The sequence below is a fragment of the Erythrolamprus reginae genome, chromosome 5, assembly GCF_031021105.1.
Source record: "Erythrolamprus reginae isolate rEryReg1 chromosome 5, rEryReg1.hap1, whole genome shotgun sequence".
Taxonomy (NCBI): domain Eukaryota; kingdom Metazoa; phylum Chordata; class Lepidosauria; order Squamata; family Dipsadidae; genus Erythrolamprus; species Erythrolamprus reginae.
The window spans coordinates 107,226,056-107,241,857 of record NC_091954.1 but is presented as its reverse complement, the minus strand read 5'-3'; the positions used below and the strand labels follow the sequence as shown (position 1 = coordinate 107,241,857).

The 15,802-nt window shown below is 42.8% G+C and overlaps 1 protein-coding gene across 4 annotated transcripts in view; it reads left to right on the top strand.

Annotated features, from left to right (window-relative positions):
* The window catches only part of GNB4 (G protein subunit beta 4), an 82,735-nt gene that overhangs the window by 9,382 nt on the left and 57,551 nt on the right, over positions 1-15,802 (top strand). The window contains exon 1 of one of the 4 annotated variants that reach the window (XM_070753667.1): positions 10,048-10,190. The exons of 2 other annotated variants lie outside the window; for them this stretch is intronic. The gene's annotated coding sequence lies outside the window, so the exon portion shown is untranslated. Of the gene's footprint in view, positions 1-10,047; positions 10,191-15,802 lie in introns of those variants that run through there. One more of the 4 variants, XM_070753665.1, reaches the window with a different exon arrangement.

The window sequence follows — 15,802 nt, the reverse complement described above, 5'->3', positions numbered from 1 at the left end:
GAAGCAGTATATAAGTCTTCCTATTTTTATTATTCCCCCACCTCCCCAAAAAGATTTGTTTATTTATAATTGAATTGTGCAACATGTATTTTATATTACAAGGTGTGGAGGGAAAATGTTGAAGTGGTTTATCTGGGCCTGAATTTTTTTGCATCTCAAAAAAGCTGGCCTTTTAATGTGGATTTCTCAACATCCGCTGTATATTTTTTGCTACTGCTTTGCAACACTTGGGATTTAATTTACCTTTCTTGAGAATGGTAGGAATGGTTGTTTAATTTTTATTAATTTTATTTTTATTTGATTTTTACTAATATTGATTGTTTCTTCATTGCTTATTTGACCCCTATGACAATCATTAAGTGTTGTACCACATGGTTCTTGACAAATGTATCTTTTTCTTTTATGGACACTGAGAGCATATGCACCAAAGACAAATTCCTTGTGTGTCCAATCACCCTTGGCCAATAAATAATTCTATTCTATTCTATTCGAAGCCATGGTAGTACTAGTGTAGCTACCTCCTTTTGTTTTAAATCATGAAAATGTTTTTTTCTGAGACGGGTAAGGTTTAGTTTATGTGCCTGATGCCAAGTTAAACTGTTATGAGTTTGGTGGAAGTTTGTGCTTCCCTAAGACTTCAATTGTAGCCCATAGCAATAGACGGGCCTTGCCTCCAAGTAGAAACATAGAAACATAGAAACATAGAAGACTGACGGCAGAAAAAGACCTCATGGTCCATCTAGTCTGCCCTTATACTATTTCCTGTATTTTATCTTAGGATGGATATGTTTATCCCAGGCATGTTTAAATTCAGTTACTGTGGATTTACCAACCACGTCTGCTGGAAGTTTGTTCCAAGGATCTACTACTCTTTCAGTGAAATAATATTTTCTCACGTTGCTTTTGATCTTTCCCCCAACTAACTTCAGATTGCGCCCCCTTGTTCTTGTGTTCACTTTCCTATTAAAAACACTTCCCTCCTGAACCTTATTTAACCCTTTAACATATTTAAATGTTTCGATCATGTCCCCCCTTTTCCTATACAGATTGAGTTCATTAAGTCTTTCCTGATACGTTTTATGCTTAAGACCTTCCATCATTCGTGTAGCCCGTCTTTGGACCCGTTCAATTTTGTCAATATCTTTTTGTAGGTGAGGTCTCCACAACTGGACACAGTATTCCAGATGTGGTCTCACCAGCACTCTATTCAGCGGGATCATAATCTCCCTCTTCCTGCTTGTTATATGAAATAATATTTTCTCACGTTGCTTTTGATCTTTCCCCCAACTAACTTCAGATTGTGTCCCCTTGTTCTTGGGTAAACGTGCAAAACTGTGTAGCAGCTGATTAAAAATACTTCTTCCCTTTCTAGTTGATTATGTCTGCCTACTGGTGGACCAATAAGCGCTCCGCCTAAATCAAACATTTGCACACTCTTAATCTCTATTAACACGTTCCACCATGCATAGGGCAACGGGTGGCAGACGAAGTTTGGCTGGTTCTCTCAGTTCTCTTTTTGACATTGGGCACGGTGCCACACTCTATGCCAGCGCATTAAATATAAGTCTCCGGTGGGAGAAAGGCTTCGTATGCACAACTCTAGGCTTGATTAATTCCATTCCACACGATGAAGCCAAATTTGATCAGGTTACCAGCTGCCCCCGAAGTACAGCATAACACCATGCGGTACAGGTGTAGCATTATCCTTTGGCTAATAACCATTTGTCATGATTTCGTTAAACATAATTCGATGGTGTGCTCTGCAGGAAAAACACACGCAATCTAATTTGACTATATAAGAACCTAAGAAGAGCCCTGCTGAATCAGGCCAAAGCCCATTGAGTCCTTAATTTGGGGGGAGGAAAATTGGGGAAAAAAATCTGCTTACCAAATATTGATTTGGCTGGCATCCATTCTGGTCAGCTTCAGCACATTATTTTATACCCTGGTTAGGGCTTTAAAAAAACCTTAATTCGGAGAGAGTAACAGTGACAGAGCTTGCAAGCTGGTAAGAGCTGAGCAAGTAAAGCAATGAAAAAAACCCCTGCAAAGACTTAGTACTTGGAAAATATTCTTTGCAGAGAGTAACAGTGAAAGAGCTTGCAAGGCCTAAGAGCTGGGAACATTGTTAGCACCTCATTAGGGCTGGAAAGAAGCATTCTGGGCAAGTAGAGCAATGAAAAAAACCCAGCAAAGACTTAGGGCTTGGAAAATATTCTTTGAAGAGAGTAACAGTGAAAGAGCTTGCAAGGCCTAAGAGCTGGGAACATTGTTAGCACTTCGTTAGGGCTGGAAAGAAGCATTCTGAGCAAGTAGAGCAATGAAAAAAACCCAGCAAAGACTTAGGGCTTGGAAAACATTCTTTGCAGTGAGTAACAATGAAAGAATCTGCAAAGTATGAGCTGGGAAGATCATTAGCAGCTAGTTAGGGCAGGGGGAAAAAAAGCTACATTCAGAGTACTGTACTGTACTTTGCTTTCTGGAACAATTAGCTCAATAGACTCAAATAAGATGTGAATTTGATGACCAGCGATTAATATAAAGGTTATTGTAATGTTTTAATATTAGATGGAGAAAAGCTATATTTTAAGAGGTTTTTGAATATACTGTATAAGATATTATATGTTTCTACAGTCCTTTTGTGAAAGAAAGAGATATAAGAGCCTCCACTGAACGATTACAAAGAAAAAAGAAATAAATTGTATATGTTTGATAATGATCTTGATTTTCTGTTTGAAACTATGCATTGTTTTTTACTTTATGTTAGAGAAAAATTTTAAAAAAATTATGACTGGTAAATACTTTTCTGAGGACAATATACAGTGGTACCTCTACCTAAGAACGCCTGTACTTAAGAATTTTTCTAGATAAGAACCGGGTGTTCAAGATTTTCTTGCATCTAATAAGAACTACTTTCTATTTAAGAACCCGAGCCTGGAAAAATTTCCCAGGAAATTTGAGAGCGGCACAAAGGCCCGGCCAGTTTCCTGCCATTCCCTCTGGGTTTCTCTCTCTGGCGCAGAGTATGGGAGGCAGCCTCACACTGGGTGTATGGGAGGCACGTGCTCCTCCTCGCCACCTCAGAGTCTCTCTCTTTTTTTTTTTAAATTTATTTTTTATTTATTTTGTCCAATACACAATGAGGGTTTTAGTGGGTATCTATCTATATCCACATAGTAAAATACATGATGAAGGTTATAGAGGAGATACTCATGGTAAAATATATCTAAGAAATAATAGAAAAGAAGGTATAGTAATAGAACATATCAATGAAAGAATAGAAGAAGAGATATAGGAATAGAAGAAAGGTATAGGAGATATAGGAGAGCAATAGGACAGGGAACGGAAGGCACTCTAGTGCACTTGTACTTGCCCCTTACTGACCTCTTAGGAATCTGGATAGGTCAACCGTAGATAATCTAAGGGTAAAGTGTTGGGGGTTTGGGGATGACACTATGGAGTCCGGTAATGAGTTCCACGCTTCGACAACCTGGTTACTTGAAGTCATATTTTTTACAGTCAAGTTTGGAGCGGTTAATATTAAGTTTAAATCTGTTGTGTGCTCTTGTGTTGTTGTAGTTGAAGCTGAAGTAGTCGCCGACAGGCAGGACGTTGCAGCATATGATCTTGTTGCCTTAAAGTTTTGAATTTTTAAAAATTTCCCTCACCTCACCTTCTTCCTTCATCAGTGGCTGTCCTCCTCCTCTTCTCACTCTTCTTCCTCCTACCCAAATTCTGACCTTTTATTTCTTTCCTAATGGGTTTGCACACAACTTTTACTATGGGTGCAGCGTCCTTTAACATTTCGGTAGGAACCCATTACTGCACGGAGGTCATCAGCATAGGACCAGATTATCTTCAAGACCGCCTTCTGCCACACAAATCCCAGCGACCGATGAGGTCCCACAGAGTTGGCCACCTTAGGGTCCCGTCGACCAAACAATGTCGGCTGGCAGGACCTAGGGGAAGAGCCTTCTCTGTGGGAGCCCCGACCCTCTGGAATCAGCTCCCCCCAGAGATTCGCACTGCCTCCACCCTCCTCGCCTTCCAAAAGCTTAAAAACTCATCTTTGCCGCCAGGCTTGGGACTTTTAGATCTTCCCCCTGATCAATGAATGTTTTAAGTATGAGTGTGGAATGATTGGTTTGATAGGTTTTACTTTCTTTTAATTGAATATAATGGTTGTTTTTAATGTAGTATTAATTGGATTTATAGTATTGTTCATTTTTGTATATACTGTGAGCCGCCCCGAGTCCTCAGAGAGGGGCGGCATACAAATGCAATTAAATAAATAAATTTTAGAGATGCGTAGGTGGGGCATGGCCAAAAAAAAGGTTGGGAACCACTGGTTTCACCATTTTCTTTTCTTTTTTAAAATAGTTTTTATGAAGTAATTTTAAAAAACATTTATTTATTTATTTATTTATTTATTTATTTATTTATTTAGTTAGTTAGTTAGTTAGTTAGTTAGTTAGTTAGTTAGTTATTAGATTTGTATGCCGCCCCTCTCCGTAGACTCGGGGCGGCTAACAACAATAACAAAACAGCATATGACAAATCTAATATTTAAAATAACTAAAAACCCTTATTAAAAAACCAAACATACACACAAACATACCATGCATAAATTGGGGGCAATTCTGATCTCTGGGGGGAGCTGGTTCCAGAGAGTTGGGGCCGCCACAGAGAAGGCTCTTCTCCTGGGTCCCGCCAAACGACATTGTTTAGTCGACGGGACCTGGAGAAGGCCGACTCTGTGGCACCTAACCGGTCGCTGGGATCTGTGCGGCAGAAGGCGGTCCCGGAGATATTCTGGTCCGATGCCATGAAGGGACATACAGAAAGAAAGCACTAAAGAGCAAAAAAGAAATACATATACCGTGATCCCTTGCCACTTCACGGTTCACCTTCCGCAGCTTCAATGCATCGCGGGTTTTTGGGCAGCACACTCTTTTGACATCCCCACCCCCGATCCTAAAGCAGCTGCTTCCGCAGAGGGAGGAAATTAAAAGGCTGCAACCACAATGGGGCAGGGCGGGGGGCCATCACCCGGCGTCCCCTCGGAGAGCTGACCACCCTGCCTCGCCTCTGCTTTCCTTGGGCGTTTTGTTCTCCCTTCACCTGCTCTGAAATGGACCCTGCCCTCTGGCGTGTCTCTCTCACCACCACCCCGTCTCATCCCCTTCTCTCCTGGTTTAAGGCACAGGTAAAAATGAGTGCTGGGCAAGGGGCGGGCAGCAGAGGGGCGAGCGGCGTCGAGAGTGGGTGTTGCTGTGCTTTTTACATTTTTTAAATGTATTTACATTATAAATATAGCATCTCTACTTCGCGGATTTTCATTTATCGCGGGTGGTCCTGGAACGTAATCCCCACGATGAACGAAGGATCATAAATAAATACATAAATACATCTTCAAACCTATATAAAGGATATAACAAATAATCAGTGATGGGCTCCTACAGAAGAACCAGTGGATAAATTTTGAATTTTTTTCTTTTCCCCCCCTTCTGGGCTCTGGGTATGTTTTCCCTATCACAGTAAATGAGGTTGAATGTGTATAGTTTTAGAAGAGCTGTGCGTGCGTGTGTGTACATACACTTTGTATAGTAGATAATGTATATTTTTGTGTGCCTGTGTGTAACATGTATGTACCCGTATGGCATATACTGTATATACACAGTAATGGGCAGCCAAAAATTTTACTGCCACACTGTGGGTGTGGCTTATTTTGTGGGGGTGGCTAAATGGTCATGTGACTGGGTAGGAGTGGCATGCCAGCTATGTGACCAGATGGGAGCGGCCTGAACGATCATCATTGTTCAAGTGAACTGTTAAGTACAGTGGAACCCCGACATACGAATTTAATTGGTTCCGGAAGGAACCTCGTATGTCGAAGAGCTCGTAGGTCGAAGCATTGTTTCCCATAGGAAACAATGGAAAAGTGATTAATGCGTGCAAGCCCGAGGCTGAGGGGAAAAGACGTCGGCTGAGGGGTGCCCGGTGCTTCGGAGCCGGCATGGGGGGGATGTTCCATGCCGGCTACGATCTTTTTAAACAGATGCGCCGATTCGCCGCTCACCCGGAGTGAGCGGAGAATCGGCGCGGCTGCCTGAAAAGCTCGTAGCTGGCATGGGGGGATGTTCCATGCCGGCTACGATCTTTTTAAACAGATGCGCCGATTCGCCGCTCACCCGGAGTGAGCGGAGAATCGGCGCGGCTGCCTGAAAAGCTCGTAGCTGGCATGGGGGGATGTTCCATGCCGGCTACGATCTTTTTAAACAGATGCGCCGATTCGCCGCTCACCCGGAGTGAGCGGAGAATCGGCGCGCCTGCCTGAAAAGCTCGTAGCTGGCATGGGGGGATGTTCCATGCCGGCTACGATCTTTTTAAACAGATGCGCCGATTCGCCGCTCACCCGGAGTGAGCGGAGAATTGGCGCGCCTGCCTGAAAAGCTCGTAGCTGGCATGGGGGGATGTTCCATGCCGGCTACGATCTTTTTAAACAGATGCGCCGATTCGCCGCTCACCTGGAGTGAGCGGAGAATCGGCGCGCCTGCCTGAAAAGCTCGTAGCTGGCATGGGGGGATGTTCCATGCCGGCTACGAGCTTTTCAGACAGGCGCGCCGATTCTCCGCTCACTGCTAAAAGCGGAGAATCGGCACGCCTGTCTGAAAAGATCGCCGCCGGTCCGGTGGGGTTTTGCAGCAACCTCCGAGCCCAGGTTGCTCGGAGGTTGCTGCAAAACCCTACCAGACCGGCGGCGATCTTTTCAGACAGGCGCGCTTTCTTGAAAGGGCGGAGAAAGCCCTCTCTCGCAGCCTCCTGGCTGGGAGCACTTTCGCTGCGAGAGAGGGCTTTCTCCGTCCCTTTCGGGAAAGCCCTCTCTCGCAGCGAAAGTGCTCCCAGCCAGGGAGAGCATTCAGATCCCCCTACCCCCAGCAGAAAGCGTTCAGATCCCCCCACCCCCAGCAGAAGCCAAGGACTCACCAAGCGCTGGATACGAACGGAGAAGAGCCAGGCTGGTTTGCTTTGCAGAGCCGAATAAAGCGTCACGCCCCCCTGACGCTTTTGGCGGCAAAAGAGCCCAGCATCGCTTCGGAAGCCGCCGAAAGCGTCAGAGGGGCGTGATGCTTTATTCGGCTCTGCATCAGCTCGGAAGCAAAGCAAGCCAGGCCGGCTCTTCTCGGCTCGTATCCCGAATGGAAGCTCGTGAGTCGAGCAAAAATTTCTCTACTCTCCCAGCTCGTATCTCGAGTAGCTCGTAAGTAGAGCTGCTCGTATGTCGGGGTTCCACTGTACTTGACTTACAACCTTACCAGTGTCGTTCGCTGGGATGACAATTTGCTTCATTTTTCCTTCCGTCCCCCCACCTCAGGCTGGGTAGCTAGGGGAAGGGGTGCTGCCAGAAGCATAAATGCTGCCAGCGCTGCTTCCACCCATGACTTCTGCTTGCACCTCAGGTGGGAGGTGGCCTCGTGAGGCTGGAGAGGAGCTGGGCAGGAGAGAGGGAAGCTCCTCCGAAGTCAGGAAGGAGGAAAGAGGAAAAAAGCAAGGAGCACAGCAGCACAGAAAAAAAGGAGAGCCGAGCTGAGACCAGTAATCCAGGAAGTGACAGCTGCCAATCAGCTGGAGCTGCACACACATCTTCATTTCCGCTGGTGGAACTGTGTTCCACCCCATCTTGCCTGCTGTCCACCCCTGTATATACAGAATTAAATAGTATATTTTGGATGTTCAGTAATAATAAGGATAATTGTATCTCTTTGAGTTGAGGAGAGGCCAGGCATCCTAACCCAAACCCTTGAGTGATGTCAAGTTGGCCACCTTTATGCCAGTCACATGACCTTTAAATCACCCTGTCACATGATCATCAAGCCACTCCTACCTGTTCACATGGCCACACCCACAAAATAAGCCACGTCCACAGTGTGTTAGTAAATTATTTTGCAGCCATTCACTGCAAATAACAAATCTAACAAACAACAAAACAAACAAAACACTACAAACCAGATAATTTCTGGTTATTTTCTTTTTGAAGATTTTATGGGTTCCATCCAACTATGACTTTTGTTTTTCCCCTTCTAGCCTCTTCCTTTATATAATTGTTTTGCAATTCAATTCCTTCAGACCACTTCAATGTATCTTTTATATTAATCAGCCTCCATTATCTGTGATCCCATCTCTTCTTTTATCACACACTTATTGCCACTATATTTTGCATACGAGAAATTGAATTATGTTAAAAAGATAAATCTACTTTGCTAAGATTATTCTAGCCAATCAGTAAGAAAATGCATTTCCTTTTCTCATACAAGGAAACACTAAATTTACATACTTATCATTAAATGTATACATTTGTTTTATTAATCGTGGCAAGACTTTTTTTAAAATCCTGATTTAAATGTTTGGAGTAAAAATCATTTAACGCTGCAATTCTGTGCATCTACAGACAGCAGGTGTAGCAGTGGGGCTGAGGAAAAAAACAACAACCCAAAGTTTTGGTAACTCGGTTAATCCAGCTTAAATCATGGCTTGTTTATCTATGATTTATGTAATAAATGAGAAGTTGGCCAGGTTTGCTTATAAAAGGGCTGAAAAAAAGGGCCATGAATTAACAACTATCATGGTCAAACTGTATGAATGTCATGCATGTATGCTGGTTATTTAGTTGATTATGGGTTTTAATCTGGTTTTATTGTTCGATTGTATACTTGACTTCTTTTTAATTGCTTTTTTGTATTTTATATTGTTGTAAGCCACCCTAAGTCCTTCAGCATTGGGCAATCGAATGAAATAATAAATAAATTATGGCTCACTTTTAGTCAGTGCACGGCATTGGATGAAATGTTCTTTTATTATGTTCCTTGCCGTTATTAATAACTGTGTTATTTTTGTTTGTTTTGTCAAGTACATATTGGTGGTATACAAAGATATAACAATATTTATATACATGATACTAGTAAAAAAAGAAACATTAGAACAGGGGACAGAAGGCATTCTGGTGCACTTATACACACCCCTTACTGACCTCTTGGGAATCGGGAGAGGTCAACAGTGGATAGTCTACTCTAAGAGTAAAGTTTGGGGGGTTAGGTGATGATACTACAGAGTCTGGTCATGAGTTCCATGCATCAACTACTGGGTTGCTAAATTCGTATTTCCTGCAATGCAGTTTAGAGTGGTTTACATTAAGGTTGTACAGTATCTGTTGCGTGCTCGTGTGTTGTTGTGGTTGAAGGTGAAGTAGTCCTTGACAGGAAGGATGTTGTAGCAGATTTTATGGGCAATGCTTAGCTCGTGTTTAAGGCGACGTAGTTCTAAGCTTTCTAAACCTAGGATTGTAAGTCTAGTTGCGTAGGGTATTCTGTTGCTAGTGGAGGGCTCTGTTGTATCTGTTGCGTGCTCACGTGTTGTTGTGGTTGAAGCTGAAGTAGTCGTTGACAGGAAGGATGCGTTCTCTCTGCTTTGCGTTTAAAATCTTATATTTTGCGACCTGCTTGTATGGGGAGGAGGAAAAGTGGCATGCGCGGAGTTCTTGCGTTATAAAGAAATCCAATAAATGCATAACGCTAATCGTGCATAATAACGAATGGTACAATAATATGCATAATAATAAAAAGCACCCTCCGCATTAGTACCCCCGAACCCAGTGCCGATTTGAGTCAGAAAAACCTTTCTGACGGGAAAGGAGACCAGCTATTCCTTTAAATGAGATCCACCGGGCGGTGGATCTAGCCGAGCCTCTCCCCCCCGTACCCCCCCCCGTACCCCGCATTGTGGTTTGCACAAGGAGCCGGGCGTCCCTTTTGTCCTGCTCAGCTTTTCTGGTGGCGCGTTCCATTAGGACACGCACGGAGGGGGGACGGGCGGGGCGGCGGGAAAGCGAAGGCGCGCCTAAAGACCACAAAACAAGCGAGGCGCGGGGCGGTACCACCCCGCGTAGTAAGCGACGACGGGGGAGGGTGGGGAAAAGGTGGGCGGTCCCGGCCGCCTGAAAAGTTGTAGCCGCGGGCGGCGTTTCCATTGGCTCTTTCCGACGGCGGAGGTGGGGGGAAGAGGGGCAGGGCCGGAGCGTTGACGGACAGGTTTCCCGGCCGCGCCCCCTGCTCTTTTTTTTTATTTCTCCCTTCCTCCACTGGCGGTAGGAGGCCCCGGACTGGCCTGCTCGGTTCACGGCGCTCTCCCGCCAGGTAGGGGAGTCACTGCGGCTTTTGCTCCCCCCCCGCGAGTCGTTGGTACGGTCCGCCTTGAAGGCAAGGGTCTCCCTTTTCCCGCCCTTTCCCCCCAGAAAAATAAGGGGGGGGGCTTGGGAAAAGCTAACCGGCGGCGTCCCCCTTTCCGGGGGCGGGGGCGAAAGAGGATCGTGAGGAGGGGAAGGGGACGCCCGTGAAGCCTCTCGGCGACTCCCGTGACTGATGGATAGTGGACTACAAATCCTATCCTTCCCGGCCATATTGGGTGGGGAATAATGGGCGGATGGGGCGGGGGGAGAGAAGCGGGGATTTATAAGGGGACGAAACACGCGTGTCGGGAGGGGTCTAGGGAGGGGAGTGCACGTGTGAATGGGAACCGACCACCACCACCACCCCTCACTCAAAGCCGGTTCGAAGCCCGACATGGAGTCCTTTATAAGTGTTTCCCAACCTTGGCAACTTGAAGATATCTGGACTTCAACTCCCAGAAGTCCCCAGCCAGCGTTCGCTGGCTGGGGAATTCTGGGAGTTGAAGTCCAGATATCTTCAAGTTGCCAAGGTTGGGAAACACTGCTTTATAAGGATGGAGACAGTTCCAAGGCTTTCACCTCTGGAAAGGCCTACCTTGCGGGGTTGTTGTGTGTCTGTGAAATGATAAGAAGAGACATCCAACAAACCAAGGACCTGTGGTTGTGGGAAGGGGTAGGGCGGGTATAAAGAAAAAAACGTCTGCCTGCCCAGCATGCAATTCTTAGTCGACTGTCGGTCCCAAGAAGAGGCTGGCGCAGGGTTGTGGTGTGGTGTTTTTTTGTGTGAAGAGCCTTAGTGTGAGCTGAGTGTGTGTCTTTGAGAGTGGAGAGAAAGGAGGGGGATTGGGAATTATTGTCCAAATAAATTGCACAAAAGTTGCACAAATAAATAAACTACCATCGGGGCAATACTGCACTGGTTTGTTCCTTTATTTATTTATTAAATTTGTATGCCGCCCCTCTCCGTAGACTCCGAGCGGCTAACAACAATAATAAAACAACATATAACAAATCTAATATTTAAAATAACTAAAAACCCTTATTAAAAACCAAACATACACACAAATATACCATAAATTGTATAGGCCTGGGGGGAAGAAAATCTCAATTCCCCCATGCCGGACGACAGAGGTGGGTTTTAAGCAGCTTATGAAAGGCAAGGAGGGTAGGGGCAATTCTGATCTCTGGGGGGAGCTGATTCCAGAGGGTCGGGGCTGCCACAGAGAAGGCTCTTCCCCTGGGTCCCGCCAAACGGCATTGTTTATGTCTGTCATCTTTGCCCACTGCAGTGTTAAAAAGCATTGTTTCATCCCTTTTCCCAGGAAAGGTTGTAGCTCCGTCTCTTTATCGAGTACAGGTAGTCCTTGACTTACAACGGTTCATTTAGTGACAGTTCTAAGCTATGACGGTAATGGAAAAGGGAGACTTATGATCGTGGTTCACGCTTAACGGCCGTCGCAGCATCTCTATGAGCCGGGATGGCACAATGGTTAGAGTGCAGCACTGAAGGCTGCTTTAACTAACTACTAGCCTTAGTTCAGCAGTTCAAATCTCACTACCAGCTCAAGGTTGCCTCAGCCTTCCATCCTTCCGAGGTGGGAAAAATGAGGACCCAGATTGTTGGGGGCAATAGGCTGATTCTGGAAGGCGCTTAGAGAGGGGCTGTAAAAGCATTATGAAGCGGTATATAATTCTAAATGCTCTTGCTATGCTATTGCTATTTGTACGATCAGAGGAGCCAAATTTGGACGCTTGGTCGCTGGTTCATATTTAAGACCATGCAGGTCTAATGTGAAAGATTTCCTTTTGTGACCTTCTGACAAACAAAGCCGTGGGGAAGCCAGATTCACTTAACAACTATGAGGATTCACTTTAATCACTTTAAATATGTTAAAGGGTTAAATTATTATTATTATTTATTAGATTTGTAGGTTAGGTTCAGGAGGGAAGTGTTTTTAATAGGAAAGTGGACACAAGAACAAGGGGGCACAATCTGAGGTTAGTTGGGGGAAAGATCAGAAGCAACGTGAGAAAATATTTGACTGAAAGAGTAGTAGATGCTTGGAACAAACTTCCAGCAGATGTGGTTGGTAAATCCACAGTCACTGAATGTAAACATGCCTGGGAAAAACATATATCCATCCTAAGATAAAATACAGGAAAATAGTAATAAGGGCAGATTAGATGGACCATGAGGTCTTTTTCTGCCGTCAGTCTTCTATGTTTCTATGTTTCTAACCACAACTGTAGTCGTGAAATAAGGCAAAACTCACTTAAGACATTTCTCACTTAGCAACATAAATTTTGGGCTCAGTTATGGTTGTAACTTGAGGACTACCTGTAAACAGTTAAAAGAGGGAGAATTGTAAAGAAAAAGCGATTGCTGTAATTGAAGTGTGGCTGAAAGAGCATTGGAACCTGTTGAATCAGATTGAAATGGCTTGGTGTGAGCAATAATAATAATAATAATAATAATAATAATAATAATAATAATAATAATAATAATAATAATAATAATTTATTAGATTTGTATGCCGCCCCTCTCCGAAGACTAGGGGCGGCTCACAACAACGATAAAAACAATATTATACTGGCACAAATCTAATATTAAAAAAAACTAAAAACCCTATCATAATTAAAAACCAAACAGCTCATACATACCAAACATAAATTATAATAAGCCTGGGGGAAAGGTGTCTCAAATCCCCCATGCCTGGCAGTATAGGTGGGTCTTAAGTAGTTTATGGAAGACAAGGAGGGTGGGAGCAGTTCTAATCTCGGGGGAGTTGATTCCAGAGGGCTGGGGCCGCCACAGAGAAGGCTCTTCCCCGGGGCCCGCCAGACGACATTGTTTAGTCGACAGGACCCGGAGAAGGCCAACTCTGTGGGACCTTATCGGCTGCTGGGATTCGTGCGGTAGCAGGCGGTTCCGGAGGCTTGCTTGGCCATCTTGAGACTTTTTTAGTAGGGGAATGGTTGAGCAGAATGAGGTGTATAAGATAATGTTTTGTGTCAAGAGTCGAGGTTGACTAGGCAGAGTAAGACACCTGTCTGCAGAAATACTGGCTTTGAAATGCTAGATGGTTGCCATACACTTAAAGACAACAACTGTATGGGCTGTGTATATTTGCTGACTTTAGTCCATTTGTAGACATGACTGCAATACAACAAGGGTGGTGCTATGTGTGAAATTGTCTTTACTGTTCTGAAAAATCAAAGCGTTTCTTTGAGGCTTGTGGCTTAACTAAGATGTTATACAGTACAGTATTTCCTTACAAGTACTGATAGATAACTTGTGAAATTATATAACACATATTTCTCATCCTCTTAGATGGAATGTTGTTGTTTTTTTAAATTGTGGAAATCTTGTCATATTAAAAAAAATCTCACATCTGAGTTACATCCGAACCATCAAATTACCAATAATACAAACCATTCCATTTTTTATATTTTTGCAAACAATTTTATGTCAAACAACAGTAATACAATCAAAATAAAAATTAGAACGTATGTGTGTGTTGTGTATAATAGAGATAAAATGTTTATTAAGCTAATACGGTGCTTTTTCCTTTTTTGAAGTTTTGATTTGTGTTTTGCTGGATTTAAAGCTGTACTGGAACTACTGTTTTCCAATAAAAATACATGAAAAAAACATGAATTATCTCATAGCTCTAGTAATTTGACAAGTTTTTTTTAATAGTTTCAACATGTTTTAATTTCAAAAATAGTGTTATAATGGCTTGTTGCAAGATGTTTGCTTTTAAGAATGGGGAAGATCTGGTTAAATGCGGAAACATGTATTTGCACCATGAAATTTTGGGTCAAATTAATGCTTAAAATATTGCATCCGTCATTCATGTGGAGAATGACATTCTTGTCTGTTATGTGTGTTGCATCCATGCTGAGTCACAGCAGGCCATTCTGCACATAAGGGTTTTCTGAAATTAGAATATTTATCCTGCTAAATTGATATAAATAGGGCTTCCCAAGAGCTTCCCACCTAGAGATAGCTCAGCATTTCATTTATTTAAAACTTTATATTACACTTATATGCCTAATGAGTTAATGCTTTGGTATCTAACAGAATTGGTAGTACAGTAATACAAATTAAAGCAGTGCTTTGATCCAAAAGAAAGGGGATGGCAACCAAGTTACAGAAATAGCACTAAAGTAAATAAGATATTGGTATGCCATAGATTTAGGTGGTCACAGTGGTCATTTCCATCTTGGTTATGCCATGCTCGTCCTGTAAATCAGAAAGATAGCATACTTGACTATTTCATTAAAAAATAAAAAAATAAAAAAAAATATTTACAAATATATAATGAATACATTAAAAACATATAATAACAATTGACAATTAAAACATGGCAAATTACATAAGCAATAATCGTGTGTTTTGACAATAAGCCAAGATATAAAGACAAAACAATTAATGAACATACAAACTTACAAAGGAAAGAAGGAAAAAAGGGAAGAAGAAGAAGAAAGAAAGAAAGAAAGAAAAAGAAAGAAAGAAAGGGAGAAAGGAATGGGCGGGTGTACAGTACAACTGTGTTAACAATATGAACTAGTTTTAATTTCAACAGCTCGTTTCCTTACATCTGATTTTTGGTAATATAGATAAGCAAAAGCAAGCATTAAATAAATCAAGGTAAAGAGGTTTTTAAAAAAAAGTTCATTCCACTTTGAGATAAATATCGATATCTCTTACAACTATTGAGAATGGCATCGTGAAATTGGGAGCATAAAACACAGCAATCCTGTCACACTCACTGCAATATTTTACATGGTAGCTCTAAATGTAGGATTGGGTGGAGTTGTGGTTGCCTCATTTTGTGAATTTGCATCACTGCAGTTAAGATAGTTATACACTTGTTAAATGAATCTGGCTTCCCCATTGACTTTCCTTGTCAGAAGGACACCAAAAGTGATCACATAAAATCCTGGCACATTTCAACCGTGATAAATAATTTACGTGATCACTTTTGGTGTCCTTTTGACAAGCAAAGTCAATGGAGAAACCAGATTAATTTAACAAGTGTTAAACTAATGATGCAAGTTCATAAGTCTAAGGAGAAGGGCGGCATAAAAATAGAATAAATAAAATGAGGCAAAACTCATCAACTGGCTCACTTGGCAACAGAAATTATAGACTCAAATGCAGTTGTTAATCGAGGGCTACCTGTACAACCACAACTCCAGCCAATCCTACATTTAGAGCCACCATGAATATTGCAGTCAGAATGACAAGATTGCTGTGTTTTACCAATTATCCAAATTCTGACCACATGGGATGCTGCAGCGATAGAAGGGAGAAAAACTCTCATAAACATTTTTTTTCAATGCTATTGCAACTGTGAACAATCACTGAATGAATAGTTGTAAACCGAGAACGATCTGTAATTATCAATTCAGAGAATGCAGAATCTGGGAATGAGAAAACAGTTTGAAATTAAAACAGAGAAAAGAACCAGATTAAAATGGGCTTTTTTGGTGAAGGGTGAAAGTAAATAATATGACTTCAAGCCCCAAAGGTGTTTTTCAAAAGGCAACTTGTAGTTCTCAAGAAGCTGTTTG